This window comes from Oncorhynchus keta, chromosome 8, assembly GCF_023373465.1.
Source record: "Oncorhynchus keta strain PuntledgeMale-10-30-2019 chromosome 8, Oket_V2, whole genome shotgun sequence".
NCBI lineage: Eukaryota > Metazoa > Chordata > Actinopteri > Salmoniformes > Salmonidae > Oncorhynchus > Oncorhynchus keta.
The window spans coordinates 33,842,476-33,862,342 of NC_068428.1; the positions used below are offsets into that span (position 1 = coordinate 33,842,476).

At 40.6% G+C, this 19,867-nt stretch overlaps 1 protein-coding gene across 1 annotated transcript in view; it reads right to left on the reverse strand.

Moving 5' to 3' along the window:
- The window catches only part of LOC118387143 (disks large-associated protein 2-like), a 252,165-nt gene extending 232,858 nt beyond the window's left edge, over positions 1–19,307 (reverse strand). Inside the window, exon 1 of the mRNA XM_052524032.1 lies at positions 18,732–19,307. The gene's annotated coding sequence lies outside the window, so the exon portion shown is untranslated. The remainder of the gene's footprint in view (positions 1–18,731) is intronic.
- Between the last annotated feature and the right edge of the window lie 560 nt (positions 19,308–19,867).

The following is a 19,867-nucleotide window of genomic DNA, read 5'->3' on the forward strand; positions in this document are numbered from 1 at the left end:
ACGCTCCACTATAGAGAAACGCTCCACTATAGAGAAACGCTCCACTATAGAGAAACGCTCCACTAGAGAGAAACACCACTATAGAGAAACACCTACAGTGGGGCAAAAAAGTATTTAGTCAGCCAAGTTCTCCCACTTAAAAAGATGAGAGGCCTGTAATTTTCATCATAGGTACACTTCAACTATGACAGACAAAATGAGAAAAAAAATATCCAGAAAATCACATTGTAAGATTTTTTATGAATTTATTTGCAAATTATGGTGGAAAATAAGTATTTGGTCAATAACAAAAGTTTATCTCAATGCTTTGTTATATACCCTTTGTTGGCAATGACAGAGGTCAAACGTTTTCTGTAAGTCTTCACAGGGTATTCACACACTGTTGCTGGTATTTTGGCCCATTCCTCCATGCAGATCTCCTCTAGAGCAGTGATGTTTTGGGGCTGTTGCTGGGCAACACGGACTTTCAACTCCCTCCAAAGGTTTTCTATGGGGCTGAGATCTGGAGACTGACACACCACTATAGAGAAACACCACTATAGAGAAACACCACTGTAGAGAAACACATCATTATACAGAAACACAGCATTATAGAGAAACACACCACTAGAGAGACACACACCACTAGAGAGAAATACCAATATAGAGAAACACAGCATTATAGAGAAACACACCATTATAGAGAAACACACCATTATAGAAAAACACCACTGTAGAGAAACCGTTTAAATGAGAAAAACACCATTATAGAGAAAATCCCCAAAATAGATAAACACGACATCACAGAGAAAAACAACTATAGAGAAACAAAACTATTGTGAAACAACACTATAGAGAAAAACACAACAATAGAGAAACACATCACTACAGTGAAACACCACTCTAGAGAAACACACCATTACAGAGAAGCACCAGTATAGCGAAACACCATTACAGAGAAGCACCAGTATAGCGAAACACCATTACAGAGAAGCACCAGTATAGTGAAACACCATTACAGAGAAGCACCAGTATAGTGAAACACCATTACAGAGAAGCACCAGTATAGCGAAACACCATTACAGAGATGCACAGCACTATAGAGAAACACACCATAATAGAGAAACTCACAACTATAAAAAAAAACACACCTTCACAGAGAAACACACCACTATAGTGAAACACCACTAAATAGAAACAACATCATAGAGAAAAAAACACTATAAATAAACACAATTAAAGAGAAATACCACGACGAGAAAGAAACCATAGAGAAACTCCTTAATTGAGAAAAACACCAATATAGAGAAACACCACTAAAGAGAAACACACCAATATAGACAAAAACAGCATTATATAGAAACAAAACTATTTTGAAATCACCACTAAAGACAAACACCTTTATTGAGAAACACACCACTATAGTGAAACACCACTCTAGAGAAACAAACCATGACAGAGAAAGACCAGTGCAGCGAAACACCACTCCAGAGAAGCACACCTTAGAGAGAAACACACCATACAGAGACATACCATGATAGAGAAACACACCACCAGAGTGAAACAAACCATTATAGAGAAATACACCACTATAGAGGTACACCACGACAGAGAAACACACCACTGTAAAGAAAAACACCACAAAAGAGCCACACACCATTATATAGAAACACACCACTCTTGAGAAACAACATTATTGAGAAACAGAACACTATAGAGAAAAACTACAGAGAGACACCATTATAGAGAAACACCACTTAGATCAACACAATTAAAAAGAAACACTACAACAGAGAAACACCACTAAAGAGAAACAAACCATAGAGAAACCCCATAATTGAGAAAAACACCAATATAGAGAAACACAATTTTAGAGAAACAACAACAGAGAAACACAGCATTATAGCGAAACACCATTATAGAGAAACACCATTATAGAGAAACACCATTATAGAGAAACACCATTATAGAGAAACACCATTATAGAGAAACACCATTATAGAGAAACACCATTATAGAGAAACACCATTATAGAGAAACACCATTATAGAGAAACACCATTATAGCGAAACACCATTATAGAGAAACACCATTATAGAGAAACACCATTATAGAGAAACACCATTATAGAGAAACACCATTATAGAGAAACACCATTATAGAGAAACACCATTATAGAGAAACACCATTATAGAGAAACACCATTATAGAGAAACACCATTATAGAGAAACACCATTATTGAGAAACAACAACAGAGAAACACAGCATTATAGAAACACCATTATAGAGAAAACACCATTATAGAGAAACACCATTATAGAGAAACACCATTATGGACAAACACCATTATAGAGAAACACCATTATAGAGAAACACCAATATAGAGAAACACAATTTTAGAGAAACAACAACAGAGAAACACAGCATTATAGCGAAACACCATTATAGAGAAACACCATTATAGAGAAACACCATTATAGAGAAACACCATTATAGAGAAACACCATTATAGAGAAACACCATTATAGAGAAACACCATTATAGAGAAACACCATTATAGAGAAACACCATTATAGAGAAACACCATTATAGAGAAACACCATTATAGAGAAACACCATTATAGAGAAACACCATTATAGAGAAACACCATTATTGAGAAAATGCATTACAGAGAAACAATGTCACTATAAAGAAACACACCATTATCGAGAAGCACATCAATATAGAGAAACACAACTATCAAGAAACACGCCATTATTAAGAAACACACCAATGTAGAGAAACATACCACTGCAGAGGAACAACATTACAGAGAAACACCTTGTCATGACGTTGGCCTGGGGGTAGGTTTATGACAGAAAAACCCCTTGATTAACACAGAGATTCTAGGAACATCAGAAGGTGGGGGGAAACAAACTATATTCTGGTTATCCGACCAATTGAACATATGCGGTGGTACTTAATGAATATGATGTCAGTTCGGTTGTCATCTGAGTCATTCTCATCAATGACAAGCTGACAAACTCTACAGTGGAAAGTCTAAACATCAGAGTTATCGGATTCACATGGAATTGTTGTTCAATTTAAATGTTTGAATATAAAATTATTCGTGATGGGATGAAATGTGACTTTAGCTTCTAAAATGAGAGATTTGGGTTTTCATAAGGTTAGGGCTCTGCTCAATCAGTGGCCCGCCCCTGTGAAGAGACATGGGTTATAAAACTTTTCAAACACGCCCTCCTCTCCCTTCCTATATAAAGCCTTGACAACAATGTAACCTCCTGTTCCGAGGATGTGAGAACGATGGTCCGATATCAGAATGGTTCAGATAATAACTACAGAACGAAGCCAACATCAGCGTGAGCTTTGGTTGTGAATGGTATGAACTTTGAACTCTTATTCACTACAAAAGTGATACCTCTTAGCCGTTGAGTTAGCAACAGCAGCTGCAAACGAGGGTTAGGAAGGAACAGACAGAGTATCCCGTCTATCACACAACGACGTTACTACAACATAACCAATTGACCACCAGAGACATTCTTCAAAGGACAAAGGACTCGGTTTGGCAAAACGGCCTTCCATCTACCACCAACCTACTCAAGTGCAGCTCAGAGTAAATATTTATTGCAGTTTCCTTTTCCAAATGGGTGGTAATTTAGAATGCATAAGATACTGTATTTACGATAGCACAGCTTCTTCCTTTGTTACTCAGTCTTCCCGCTCTTACACTCAAACCCAGCCCTTTTTTCTTGTGTAACAAGCTGTCATATCTGTTCCGCCCGCTAGGGACGTTTTCCTTTATGACGTAATTTGTAATCAAGTTATGATTAATTATGTGTATGTGTAATTCTGTGTGATTAGTTAGGTATTTAGTACATAAATAATGAAACCCAATGTTGTATTGCTGATTCAACTTGTTAGCCAGGGTTCATGAAGATAACCAAGAATATACAACTTTCAGATGAGACTGAATTAAGGTGTCAATTAATATTGACTACTATTGATGTAAAATATTACTAGGTCTTTAAGAGTTTATTCGGAAGATAACAGCTCTATAAATATTATTGTGGTGCCCCGACTCTCTAGTTAATTACATTTGCATGATTAGCTCAATCAGGTAATATTAATTACAGAGAAATTATTTTATAGAATAGTATGTCATATCACTTAATCCGGCATAGCCAAAGACACGACAACCTCAATAGACCAACACACCAATATAGAGAAACACACCACTAGATTGAAACACACCATTATAGAGAAATACACCAATACAGAGAAACACACCAATTTTGAGAAAAACAGCATTATAGAGAAACACTACTATAGAGAAACAAAACTATTGTGAAACACCACTATAGAGAACCACACTACTATTGTGAAACACACCACTATGGAAACACACCATAGTTCCGGCGCCGACAGAGATGGCCGCCTCGCTTCGCGTTCCTAGGAAACTATGCAGTTTTTTGTTTTTTTACGTGTTATTTCTTACATTAGTACCCCAGGTCATCTTAGGTTTCATTACATACAGTCGAGAAGAACTACTGAATATAAGATCAGCGTCAACTCACCATCAGTACGACCAAGAATATGTTTTCCGCGACGCGGATCCTGTGTTCTGCCTTACAAACAGGTCAACGGAATTGATTCCATGCAGCGACCCCAAAAAACGACTTCGTAAAAGAAGGAAACGTAGCGGTCTTCTGGTCAGACTCCGGACACGGGCACATCGTGCACCACTCCCTAGCATTCTTCTTGCCAATGTCCAGTCTCTTGACAACAAGGTTGATGAAATCCGAGCAAGGGTAGCATTCCAGAGGGACATCAGAGACTGTTCTCTGCTTCACGGAAACATGGCTCACTGGAGAGACGCAATCCGGGGCTGTGCAGCCAACGGGTTTCTCCACGCATCGCGCGGACAGAAACAAACATCTTTCTGGTAAGAAGAGTGGCGGGGGCGTATGCCTCATGACTAACGAGACATGGTGTGATGAAAGAAACATACAGGAACTCAAATCCTACTGTTCACCTGATTTAGAATTCCTCACAATCAAATGTAGACCGCATTATCTACCAAGAGAATTCTCTTCGATATATATCACAGCCGTATATACCCCCCCAAGCAGACACATTGATGGCTCTGAACGAACTTTATTTAACTCTTTGCAAACTGGAAACCATTTATCCGGAGGCTGCATTCATTGTAGCTGGGGATTTTAACAAAGCTAATCTGAAAACAAGACTCCCTAAATTTTATCAGCATATCGATTGCGCAACCAGGGGTGGTAAAACCTTGGACAATTGTTACTCTAACTTCCGCGACGCATATAAGGCCCTGCCCCGCCCCCCTTTCGGAAAAGCTGACCACGACTCCATTTTGTTGATCCCTGCCTACAGACAGAAACTTAAACAAGAGGCTCCCACGCTGAGGTCTGTCCAACGCTGGTCCGACCAAGCTGACCCCACACTCCAAGACTGCTTCCATCACATGGACTGGGACATGTTTCGTATTGCGTCAGATAAAAATATTGACGAATACGCTGATTCGGTGTGCGAGTTCATTAGAACGTGCGTTGAAGATGTCGTTCCCATAGCAACGATAAAAACATTCCCTATCCAGAAACCGTGGATTGATGGCAGCATTCGCGTGAAACTGAAAGCGCGAACCACTGCTTTTAATCAGGGCAAGGTGTCTGGTAACATGACCGAATACAAACAGTGCAGCTATTCCCTCCGCAAGGCTATTAAACAAGCTAAGCGTCAGTACAGAGACAGAGTAGAATCTCAATTCAACGGCTCAGACACAAGAGGCATGTGGCAGGGTCTACAGTCAATCACGGACTACAAGAAGAAACCCAGCCCAGTCACGGACCGGGATGTCTTGCTCCCAGGCAGACTAAATAACTTTTTTGCCCGCTTTGAGGACAATACAGTGCCACTGACACGGCCTGCAACGAAAACATGCGGTCTCTCCTTCACTGCAGCCGAGGTGAGTAAGACATTTAAACGTGTTAACCCTCGCAAGGCTGCAGGCCCAGACGGCATCCTCAGCCGCGCCCTCAGAGCATGCGCAGACCAGCTGGCCGGTGTGTTTACGGACATATTCAATCAATCCCTATACCAGTCTGCTGTTCCCACATGCTTCAAGAGGGCCACCATTGTTCCTGTTCCCAAGAAAGCTAAGGTAACTGAGCTAAACGACTACCGCCCCGTAGCACTCACCTCCGTCATCATGAAGTGCTTTGAGAGACTAGTCAAGGACCATATCACCTCCACCCTACCTGACACCCTAGACCCACTCCAATTTGCTTACCGCCCAAATAGGTCCACAGACGATGCAATCTCAACCACACTGCACACTGCCCTAACCCACCTGGACAAGAGGAATACCTATGTGAGAATGCTGTTCATCGACTACAGCTAGGCATTCAACACCATAGTACCCTCCAAGCTCGTCATCAAGCTCGAGACCCTGGGTCTCGACCCCGCCCTGTGCAACTGGGTACTGGACTTCCTGACGGGCCGCCCCCAGGTGGTGAGGGTAGGCAACAACATCTCCTCCCCGCTGATCCTCAACACGGGGGGCCCCACAAGGGTGCGTTCGAGCCCTCTCCTGTACTCCCTGTTCACCCACGACTGCGTGGCCACGCACGCCTCCAACTCAATCATCAAGTTTGCGGACGACACAACAGTGGTAGGCTTGATTACCAACAACGACGAGACGGCCTACAGGGAGGAGGTGAGGGCCCTCGGAGTGTGGTGTCAGGAAAATAACCTCACACTCAACGTCAACAAAACTAAGGAGATGATTGTGGACTTCAGGAAACAGCAGAGGGAACACCCCCCTATCCACATCGATGGAACAGTAGTGGAGAGGGTAGCAAGTTTTAAGTTCCTCAGCATACACATCACAGACTAACTGAATTGGTCCACTCACACTGACAGCGTCGTGAAGAAGGCGCAGCAACGCCTCTTCAACCTCAGGAGGCTGAAGAAATTCGGCTTGTCACCAAAAGCACTCACAGACTTCTACAGATGCACAATCGAGAGCATCCTGGCGGGCTGTATCACCGCCTGGTACGGCAACTGCTCCGCCCTCAACCGTAAGGCTCTCCAGAGGGTAGTGAGGTCTGCACAACGCACACCGGGGGCAAACTACCTGCCCTCCAGGACACCTACACCACCCGATGTTACAGGAAGGCCATAAAGATCATCAAGGACATCAACCACCCGAGCCACTGCCTGTTCACCCCGCTATCATCCAGAAGGCGAGGTCAGTACAGGTGCATCAAAGCTGGGACCGAGAGACTGAAAAACAGCTTCTATCTCAAGGCCATCAGACTGTTAAACAGCCACCACTAACATTGAGTGGCTGCTGCCAACACACTGTCATTGACACTGACCCAACTCCAGCCACTTTAATAATGGGAATTGATGGGAAATGATGTAAATATATCACTAGCCACTTTAAACAATGCTACCTTATATAATGTTACTTAACCTACATTATTCATCTCATATGCATACGTATATACTGTACTCTATATCATCGACTGCATCCTTATGTAATACATGTATCACTAGCCACTTTAACTATGCCACTTTGTCTACATACTCATCTCATATGTATATACTGTACTCGATACCATCTACTGTATGCTGCCCTGTACCATCACTCATTCATATATCCTTATGTACATATTCTTTATCCCCTTACACTGTGTATAAGACAGTAGTTTTGGAATTGTTAGTTAGATTACTTGTTGGTTATCACTGCATTGTCGGAACTAGAAGCACAAGCATTTCGCTACACTCGCATTAATATCTGCTAACCATGTGTATGTGACAAATAAAATTTGATTTGATTTGGAGGAACACCACTATAGAGAAACACACCGTTATATACTGTAGAAACACCACTATAGAGAAACACACCACTATGGAGGAACATCGCTATAGAGAAACACACAGCTATAGATAAACCACCATTATAGAGAAACACACCACTATAGAGAAACACACCATTAGAGAAACACAGCATTATAGAGAAACACACCATTATGGAGAAACACACCATTATAGAGAAATATACCACTATAGAGAAACACAAAACCTTAAAAAACACCACTATATAGAAACACATTGCAAAGGAGAAACCACCATTATAGAGAAACACACCACTATTGAGAAGCATCACTCATGAGAAACACCATTATAGACAAACACACCCGTACAGAGAAACACACCACTATACCGAAACACACCAATGTAGAGAAGCACCAATATAGAGAAACACACCACTACAGAGAAACACCACTATAGATAAACACAATTAAAGAGAAACACCACAACTGAGAAACACACCCCTACAGAGAAACACATAATTACAGAGAAACAAACCATAGAGACACCAGTAAATTGAGAAAAACACCATCATAGAGAAAAACATTACTAAAGTGAAACACCATTATAGAGAAACACAATTTTAGAGAAACATTATAGAGAAACACACCTTTATAGAGAAACACAGCATTATAGAGAAACAACATTACAGAGAAACACAACCACAGAGATACACCACGAAAGAGAAACACATTACTATAGAGAAACACGCCATTATAGATAAAAACAACATAATAGAGGCACACCCCTATAGAGAAACACCACTGTATATAAACACACCACTATAAAACATCACTGTAGAGAAACACCATAAATGAGAAAAACACCATTATAGAGAAACTCACCAAAATAGAAAACACGCCATCAGAGAAAAACAACAATGGAGAAACACACCACTATGGTGAAACACCTCTCTAAAGAAACACACCATTATAGAGAAACACACCACTATGGTGAAACACCTCTCTAAAGAAACACACCATTATAGAGAAACACACCACTACAGTGAAACACACCACAATAGAGAAACACAAAACTAGAGAAACACACCAATATAGAGAAACACACAGCTATAGAGAAACACCAGTACAGCGAAACACCATTACAGAGAAACACACCACAATAGAGAAACACACCACAATAGAGAAACACACTGCTATAGAGGAACACCACTATAGAGGAACACCACTATAGAGAAACAACTCTATAGACCAACACACTAATATAGAGAAACACACCAACATACAGAAACACACCAATTTTGAAAAAAACAGCATTAGAGAAACATTATAGAGAAAAACAACAATAGAGAAACAAAACTATTGTGAAACAACACTAGAGAAAAACATCACAATAGAGAAACACACCACTACAGTGAAACACCACTATAGAGAAAAAGACCACTAAAGAGTAACACAACAAAACAGAAAAAACACCATTATGCAGATACACACCACTATAGATAAACACACCATTAATGAGACACCATTATAAACAAACACACAACTATAGTGGTACACCACCATAGAGAAACACACCATATAGAGAAACACACCACTATAAAGAAACACACCATTATAGAGAAACACCATTATAAAGAAACATACCACTGTAGAGAAACACCATTATATATAAACACACTACTATAAAGAAAAACACAGCTTTAGAGAAAAAAAACACTGTAGAGGAAAATACCACAATAGAGAAACCACCACTATAGAGAACACCAACATAGAGAAAGAGACCACAATAGAGAAACCACCATTATACAGAAACACCACTTTAGAGAAACATAACGTTATAGTGAAACACACTGTTAAAGAGCAACACACCACTATAGAGAAACACCATAATTGACAAACACACTACTGTAGAAGAACACCCCTATAGAGAAACACACCACTATAGAGAAACACACCAGTATTGAGAAAAACACCACAATGGAGAAACACACCACTATAGAGTAACACACCGCAATAGAGAAACCCCCATTATACAGAAACAAACCATTATAGACAAACATACCATTACAGAGACACCATTATAGACAAACACACAACTATAGAGGGACACCATTAAAGAGAAACACACTAGTATGGAGAAACACAACATGATTGAGAAACACCACTATAGAGAAATATCACTACAGAGAAACAGACCACTATAGAGAAACACACTACTATGGAGAAACACAACATGATTGAGAAACACCACTATAGAGAAATATCACTACAGAGAAACAGACCACTATAGAGAAACACACTACTATGGAGAAACACAAAATGATTGAGAAACACCACTATAGAGAAATATCACTACAGAGAAACAGACCACTATAGAGAAACACACTACTATGGAGAAACACAAAATGATTGAGAAACACCACTATAGAGAAATATCACTACAGAGAAACACCATTATAGACAAACACACAACTACAGAGGAACACCATTATAGAGAAACACACTATGGAGAAACAAAACTTTTGTGAAACACCACTAAAGAGAAACACCCCACCATAGAAAACCACACCACTATAGAGAAACACACTACTATAGAGAAACACAACTATAAAGACAATATTATAGACAAACACACCATTACAGAGGATCATCACTATAGAGAAATACAACACTAAGGAGAGACAAAACTATTGTGAAACACCAATAAAGAGAAACACACCATTATAGAGAAACACACCACTATAGAGAAACACACCACTATAGAGAAACACACCACTATAGAGAAACACACCACTATAGAGAAACACCACCAGTATTGAGAAAAACACCACAATGGAGAAACACACCACTATAGAGTAACCCCCATTATACAGAAACAAACCACGATAGAGAAACATACCATTACAGAGACACCATTATAAACAAACACACAACTATAGAGGAACACCACCACAGAGAGACACACCATAGAGAAACACACCAGTATGGAAAAATAAACTTTTGTGAAACACCATTATAGAGAAACACCATTATAAAGAAACATACGACTGTAGAGAAACACCATTATATATAAACACACTACTATAAAGAAAAACATCGCTTCAGAGAAAAAAAACACTGTAGAGAAACACACCACAATAGAGAAACACTACACAATAGAAAAAACAACAATATACAGAAACCCACCGTTATAAAGAAACACACCACTATAGACAAATGCCATTATTGACAAACACACCACAATAAAAGAACAACACTATAGAGAAACACACCATTAAAGAGAAATACCATTATAGACAAGCACACAATTGGAGAGAAACACACCACTTTAGAGAAACACCATTATAGACAAACACACCACTTTAGAGAAACACCATTATAGACAAAAACAACACTGTAGAGAAACACACCACAATGGAGAACAACACGAACATAGAGAAACACACCACAATAGTGAAACCACCATTATACAGAAACACGCCACTATAGAGAAACACCACTATAGAAAAACACCATAAAAGGACAAACACACAACTATAGAGGAACACCATTATAGAGAAACACACCACTATGGAGAAACAAAACTTTTGTGAAACACAACTATAGAGAAACACACCACTAAAGAGAAACACACCACTATAGAGAAACACACCACTATAGAGAAACACACCACTATAGAGAAACACACCACAATAGAGAAACCACCATTATACAGAAACAAACCACAATACAGAAACAAACCACTATAGAGAAACATACCATTATAGAGACACCATTATAGACAAACACACCATTACAGAGGAACATCACTAAAGAGAAACACCACTATAAAGAAACACCATAATTGACAAACACACAACTATAGAGGGACACCATTATAGAGAAACACACCACTATGGAGAAACACAAAATGATTGAGGAACACCACTATAGAGGAAAACACCACTAAAGATAAACACAAAATGATTGAGGAACACCACTATAGAGAAATACCACTGTGGAGAAACACAACTATAGAGAGACACCATTATAGACAAACACACCATTACAGAGGAACATCACTGTAGAAAAAAAAAACTATTGAGAAACACTATTGAGAAACACACCATAACAGAGAAACATAACATTTTCGAGAAACACACCATTATAGAGAAACACAGCATTATTGAGAAACACCACCATATATTGACATCATTAACGATAAGCACCCCACAATAGAAAAACACACCATTACGGAGAAACAACATTCTGTGAAACACCACTGTAGAGAAACACACCACTATAGAGAAACACACCATTCTAGAGAAACACACCACTATAGAGAAAAACCATTATAGAGAAACATTACTACATTACAGAGACACCATTATAGACAAACACACAACTATAGAGGAACACCATTATAGAGAAAAACTTTTGTGAAACACAGCTATAGAGAAAAACACCACTAAAGAGAAACATGCCACTATAGAGAAAATATTATTTTAATTTTACCTTTATTTACTAGGCAAGTCAGTTAAGAACAAATTCTTATTTTCAATGACAGCCTAGGAACAGTGGGTTAACTGCCTGTTCAGGGGCAGAACGACAGATTTGTACCTTGTCAGCTCAGGGATTTGAACTTGCAACCTTTCGGTTACTAGTCCAACGCTCTAACCACTAGGGTACCCTGCCGCCCCGTGGTGTGTTCGTACATAGACGAACACACCACTATAAAGAAACACACTACTCTAGAGAAACACACAACTATAGTGAAATAAACCACTACAGTGAAACACACCACTAGAGAAAAACACTGATATAGAAAAACACATTATTTTAAAGAAACACACTATAGACAAACACACCACTATAGAAGACCACCACTGTAGAGAAACACACCACTATAGAGAAACACACCATTCTAGAGAAACACACCATTCTAGAGAAACATACCACTGCAGAGAAAAAACAGTATAGAGAAACATTACTGCAGTGAAATACCACCATAGAGAAACACCTTAAATGAGAGAAACACCATTCTAGAGAAACACCACCATAGAGAAAAAAAACTATTGTGAAACACAACTACAGAGAAAAACACCACTATGGAGAAACACACCATTATAGAGAAGCACACCATTGGAGAGAAGCACACCAATATAGAGAAACACACCAATATAGAGGAAAACACCAATATAGAGAAACACCAATATAGAGAAACACCCATCACACAGAAACACACCACTATAGAGAAACACCACTATAGAGAAACCCCCATCACACAGAAACACACCACTATAGAGAAACATGCCATTATAGAGAAACACACCACTATAGAGAAACACACCACTATAGAGAAACACACCACTATAGAAAAACATACCACTATAGAAAAACACCATTACAGAGAAATACACCATTACAGAGAAACACACAACTACAGAGGAACACCACTATCGAGAAAAACACAGTTAAAAAGAAACACCACTATAGAGAAACAACATTATTGAGAAACACACCACTAGAGTGAAATACACCATTATTGAGAAACACTAATATAGAGTGTGGAAGGACCACTAGAGGGCAGGCTGGGCTCATGGATAGTAGCCCAACAAAGCATGGGAGACAAGGTAACCAGAGTCAATTAAGCACAGCTGACGGTACTAATGAGATACTCTCCTTCCCCTATAAAAGAGAGAATGGAACCAGCAGAGAAGGGGGAAAACTTTGTTGTAGTTTAAAGATTATCCTATTGTGTTCTTGTCTCATCTGGAGAAGAAGATGTGTGTTTTTCCTTGGAAGATTTTTCATTGATTATGTTAGAATGTTTTTGTTGACAAAATACCCTCAATAGAGAACCGTGTTCAATCAGAAAAACCTACTCCTGACTCGTTTATTCCACCTTCCCGCTTTAGAGTGACGCCTAATTACTTGGTACGCTCGCAAGAGAAACAAAATAATTGTGAAACACCACTATAGAGAAAAACACCACAAATAAGAAAAACACCACTATGGTGAAACACACCATTATAGAGAATCAGACCACAATAGAGAAAAACTGTTATATAGAAACACAATTACGGAGAGACAAACCACTATAGAGAAAAACCATTGTGGAAAAACACAACACTGTAGAGAAATACCATTATATAGAAACACACCACTATATTTATTTAACCTTTATTTCATCGGGAAGGGCGCATTGAGATTTAAAATCACTTTTTCAAGAGCGTCCTGGCCAAGATAGGCAGCACCAAGTCATTACAAAAATTACAGGCAAACAACAAGAAAAACTACAAGTAATCTAGTAAAAAACATATAATTCACAAGAGTATAACGAAATCAAAAACGGCAAATTAAAAACATTGACAGGTCAGGTTATCAGTCTCAAGATCATTCATCAGTGATTTAAAGATACCAATTGGGACAAGTCCTTCCAGTTTAAAAGTATGTTGTAAGGTGTTCCAAGACGATGGCGCAGAGTACATAAAAGCCCTTTTACCAAATTCAGTTCGGACATTTGGAACCGTTAGCAGGATAAAGTCCAGCGAACGAAGAGACGACCCACCACATTTCTGAACAATAAAAATGCCCAAATAAAAAGGTAGTAAACCCAAAATGGCTTTGTAAATACAATTATACCAGTGCCTGAGCCTACGAGTGACTAGAGAAGGTCAGCCAACCCTGGTATACAAAGTGCAGTTTAAAATAAATCTCAAAGTGCCATGGTAAAGGGTGTCAATTGATCTCAAACACTGAGTGGAAGCATTCATATATAAAATATCCCCATAGTCTAATAAAGGCATAAATGTAGCTGATACTAGCCTCCTTCTGGCTTCAAATGAAAAACAGGCCTTATTCCTAAAATAAAATCTCAATTTCAGCTTCAATTTTTTTTGTAAGTTGTTGAATATGCAATTTAAAAGAGAGGCCGTCATCAATTAAAATCACAATATATTTATATGAGGTTACAACCTCAATCTCCTTGCCCTGACATGTAGTAATAGGTGAAAGGTTCAGAGGTCTATTTCTTGCTTTAGAAAACACCATTAGTTTAGTTGTCAGTATTGAGAATAAGCTTCAATTGACACAAGGTATGTTGAACAGTATAAAAAGCAGTTTGCAAGTTCTGGAAAGCTTTTGTAAGAGACGAGGCAAAACAGTAAATAACAGTATCATCAGCATAAAAATGAAGTTGCACATTTTGGACATTTTTGTCTAAATCATTTATATAAATAGTGAATAAGAGAGGACCAAATACAGAGCCTTGGGGCACACCACACCACTATAGAGAAATGTACCACTAAAGAGAAACACACAACAATAGAGAAAAACACCACTACAGATAAACTTATTATAGAGAAACACACCATTATGGAGAAATACACAGCTATGGAGGAGTACCACTATAGAGAAACCACTATAGAGAAACAAATATTTTGAGAGAAACATTATTATAGAGAGAAACATCATTATAGAGAGAAACACCATTATAGAGAAACACACTACTATAGAGAAACATTTGGAGATGATGAGAAAGAGAGACAGTGATACACCCAGTATACTGAAGTTGATTGGAATTGTACACGGCTATACAGAGAACATGTGAGTGTGTGTGAGTAGCAATGCCATTACAATCCAGTTAAACAATGAACAGCGATGCTCTGAATGCGCTCTAGTCCAGCTCGTATTCACCTGCACACCCACACACACACCCACACACACACACACACACACTAAGCCCATCGCATAATCCTAAGCACCACTAACTACCGAACAGTGGATCCAAGCCTAGTGCTAGTAGACTGGACGACTTCATATCCTTATTGGTCTTCCAGAACCACAGACTCCAACAGTAGAAAGCACACTGAAGACCACATCAACCAGTGGCAGACAGACATACCACAGCTTGCAGGGTAGACGAGGACATACCATTGTGGAGAGAGAGAGGGACCATACATTATCCTTATTATCTCTGGTGTTGATCTACACACTGCTGTTGTTGCTCATAAAACATGAATGGTAGGCCTACCTTGACTGAAACTAAAGGCCAGTTAAGTGCGTCAATGATCTCATAAATCGAGCTAGGTGATTGATGTGCGAACATGACAGACGGGCAAACATACAATAGTGGTTGTGAGGGAGTAGCTGGGGAATCTGCTTTAAGGATGCTATGCTAACTGCTGGGAAATCTTCTTTAAGGATGCTATGCTAACTGCTGGGGAATCTGCTTTCAGGGTGCTGTGCTGACTGCTGGGGAATCTGCTTTAAGGATGCTACGCATACTGCTGGGGAATCTGCTTTAAGGATGCTACGGTAACTGCTGGGGATTCTGCTATAAGGATGCTACGCTAACTGCTGGGGAATCTACTTTAAGGATGCTATGCTAACTGCTGGGGAATCTGCTATAAGGATGTTATGCTAACTGCTGGGGAATCTGGTATAAGGATGCTATGCTAACTGCTGGGAAATCTGCTATAAGGATGCTATGCTAACTGCTGGGAAATCTGCTATAAGGATGCTATGCTAACTGCTGGGAAATCTGCTACAAGGATGCTACGTTAACTGCTGGGGAATCTGCTATAAGGATGCTACGCTAACTGCTGGGGAATCTGTTATAAGGATGCTACGCTAACTGCTGGGGAATCTGTTATAAGGATGCTGTGTTAACTGCTGGGGGGAATGGGGCAACACAGATGCCTGACAGAGTGCAGGTAGCTGTGAGGAGCTGCTGCTATCCTATCCCTCCCAGAATCTCCTATGCATTACAACACTAAAGGGATGACAAATGGCTACCTCCGGTTCAACACAGTCGTCCACTCCGCTGTGTGTGCGTTTGTGTGTGTGTAAGCCTGTTTGTCACATCAATGATAAAATGTATCTCTGGAACCCTGTTAAAGCATTGTCTAGCACATTGTAGAGCCGGGAGGGTACACGCCTCACACATGGTAAAGGATCTTATACTGGCTAGTCAGGCACACACACACACCAGCCCTGGCCAAAGCCCTGTGAAGATGTTCAAAGCAGCAATTAAGGATTCAGAGGGAGCTGCAGTAGCAGCTTGGCTCCACCCCTAATTTATGGAGGTAGGGCCTACAGACTAGTGATGGGGTAGGTGTAGGTGGGGCCTACAGACTAGTGATGGGGTATGTGGGCGGGGCCTAGAGACTAGTGATGGGGGTAGGTGTGGGCAGGGCCTAGAGACTAGTGATGGGGTAGGTGTGGGAAGGGCCTAGAGACTAGTGATGGGGTAGCTGTGGGCGGGGCCTAGAGACAAGTGATGGGGTAGATGTGGGCGGGGCCTAGAGACTAGTGATGGGGGTTGTGGGCGGGGCCTAGAGAGTAGTGATGGGGGTACGTGTGAGCGGGGCCTAGAGAGTAGTGATGGGGGTACGTGTGAGCGGGGCCTAGAGAGTAGTGATGGGGGAATTGAATTGATACAGTTACATATAAGGATATTATTTTTTATGAAATATTGTATCGTTTTGACAATTTCGCAATATTATTTTGCGCTAGTTTTCTGTACCTGCATCAAAATGTTTCCTTCATAATTTGTTCTCAATCTTCTTTTTATATAAGTAACCAATTTGTTTTCAGCACCTTTACTTACATGTCTGATCAAAATGTGTTTTCTCATGGCACTCTCTTGTCCCTCTGGAGCTGCAATATGTTTGGAACATCGAATCGCAATAAACTCACAGTATCGAATTGCGAATCGTGAGAATCGTAATGCAAATAGTATCGTGAGCAAGGGAAATTCCCAGCCCTAAAAGAAAGTTGAAAGGGATCTCCATTAGGTCACCCTAGGGCCAGACTTAGGGCAAACTTCCCACATGTGATTGAGAGATGTGAGGGAAACCACCATTCAGATGGTAACCACCACGTCTTCCCCATGGTTTGCAGAGCACAGAGAGAGTGAGTCAAGTGGAACAGGGAGGACTGTCACACTATCTCTCTCGCTCCTTCCCTGTACCATTCCTGTCCCCCCCCACACACACACACACACTCTCCCCTCTCTCTCATATACACACACACACACACACACACACACACACACACACACACACACACACACACACACACACACACACACACACACACACACACACACACACACACACACACACACACAAACAAGCTCCCACACACACTCTCTCCCTCTCTCTCACACGCACATGCACACACACTAACTCTATATATCTCTCTCTCTCTCTCTCACACACACACACACCAAACACATACACAGCTAGTCACACTGTGTGACGGATGCCCCTCTTGTCAGCCACCAAACCAGAAAACCATGTCTACCCATTACGGCTAACTAAACCCCTATGAGATTATTGCTAGGTAACATTATCTCCTACCCCATTTCATTCATCCGTATCATTTGAGAAAAGGAGCCCCAAATATTCACAGCCGCAACATACCAGAGTTGCTCCATCTTCAGATATTGGTCAGATAGACCGGGTGAAAATTACCCCGTTGCCCATCGAGAACCTTGGCAGTGGTTTGGCCCTCCCACTCTTCGAGCTTAACACACACATACATTAGCCAGACGGATCACTGACGATGGATGAAGGGAGAGAGCATTCAGCTCTCCACATCCAGCTGAAGACAGATGTGCTGCATCTGCCCAAGGTGTTGAATATCTGGTGTGATGTTCTACCTGTCCCCCAATCCAATACTGAGATGAATACCAAGTACTAGGTCTGGCTCCGTCAACTTTCAATCAACCTGTTTCATCCGCCTCTGAGACAGTAGCAAGGCAATGACAAGAAAACATACATATATACTGCGATAAGTCTCAAATTCCTCCTGCTTGTGAAAAATGATGTAGCCCATAAAGGCTTGGCTTGCTGTGCCTTTAGGGGTAACATGACATGCATCCCAATGCTCTTACCTTGCAGCGTGCCTATGTTCTGGAGACATCGGAGCACATATGTTGCTTCTTCACTCGATGACAGGAAAACACAGCACAGTCATTCAGAGACACACAGATCTGAGAAAGAGTCTGTTCTGGTGGGCAGAAGAAAAAAACAAAATCCCTCTCTTCCTTCCTTCCTTCCTTCCTGTTTCTTTTTTTATCCAAGCCCTCAGAGGAATATGGTGATAGGAATGGGGTGATGAGGAGAGGATGAGATGCAGGAGGACCAGTCTGTTGTACTGTTTTGTGGCTGTGTATCAGTGCTGGGCTCTGCGTGTACTCCTCCACTGCAGCAGTGTGAGTGACAGAGGCTCGTGCTGCATGTTCCACAGGCTCTACCGGCACAGCGCAAAACACGGCAACTAAATTCCCGTCCAATGGATTCAGAACCCTGCATTTCTGTATCTCCACATATCCCCTTCTATTTTTGTATTGATTCTTCTTGATTCTCTCTCTTCTCTACAGGTTCAGAGTACGTCCTGTGTTTGTCTCCATATCATTGGATCCTTCTTCTCCTTTTCCGTCCTTTGCGTCGTCCCTCACTCCTCTCACTGGACGTCATGTGTCTGATACTCCTGGCAATAAAATGTCAAGCCCAATAAAGCTCCAACCTCCTCCTCCTCTGATGATGACATCACTGCCTCAGCTGACCGACAGTGAGTGTTTTCCTCCAGTGAGTATTAAAGTCACAGACTTCAGACACATTTCTTGGATTCAGTTGGACCTTCAGCTGATGATTTTTCATCATAGGTAATATCAGATGACACTATTACCTAATTTGGAGTTGCAAATCATGTAATATTTATTTTTATGTTACCTTTATTTTACTAGGCAAGTCAGTTAAGAACAAATTCTTATTTTCAATGACGGCCTAGGAACAGTGGGTTAACTGCCTGTTCAGGGGCAGAACGACAGATTTGTACCTTGTCAGCTCGGGGATTCAAACTTGCAACCTTACGGTTACTAGTCCAACGCTCTAACCACTAGGCTACCCTGCCGCCCCAATAACATAACACATAACACAAAATTCCAATAGATGGAGAATCACTAACTCACAAAACAACTTACATTTACATGCAACAGGTTAGTTTAGATATCCTAGTGAGTGGTTA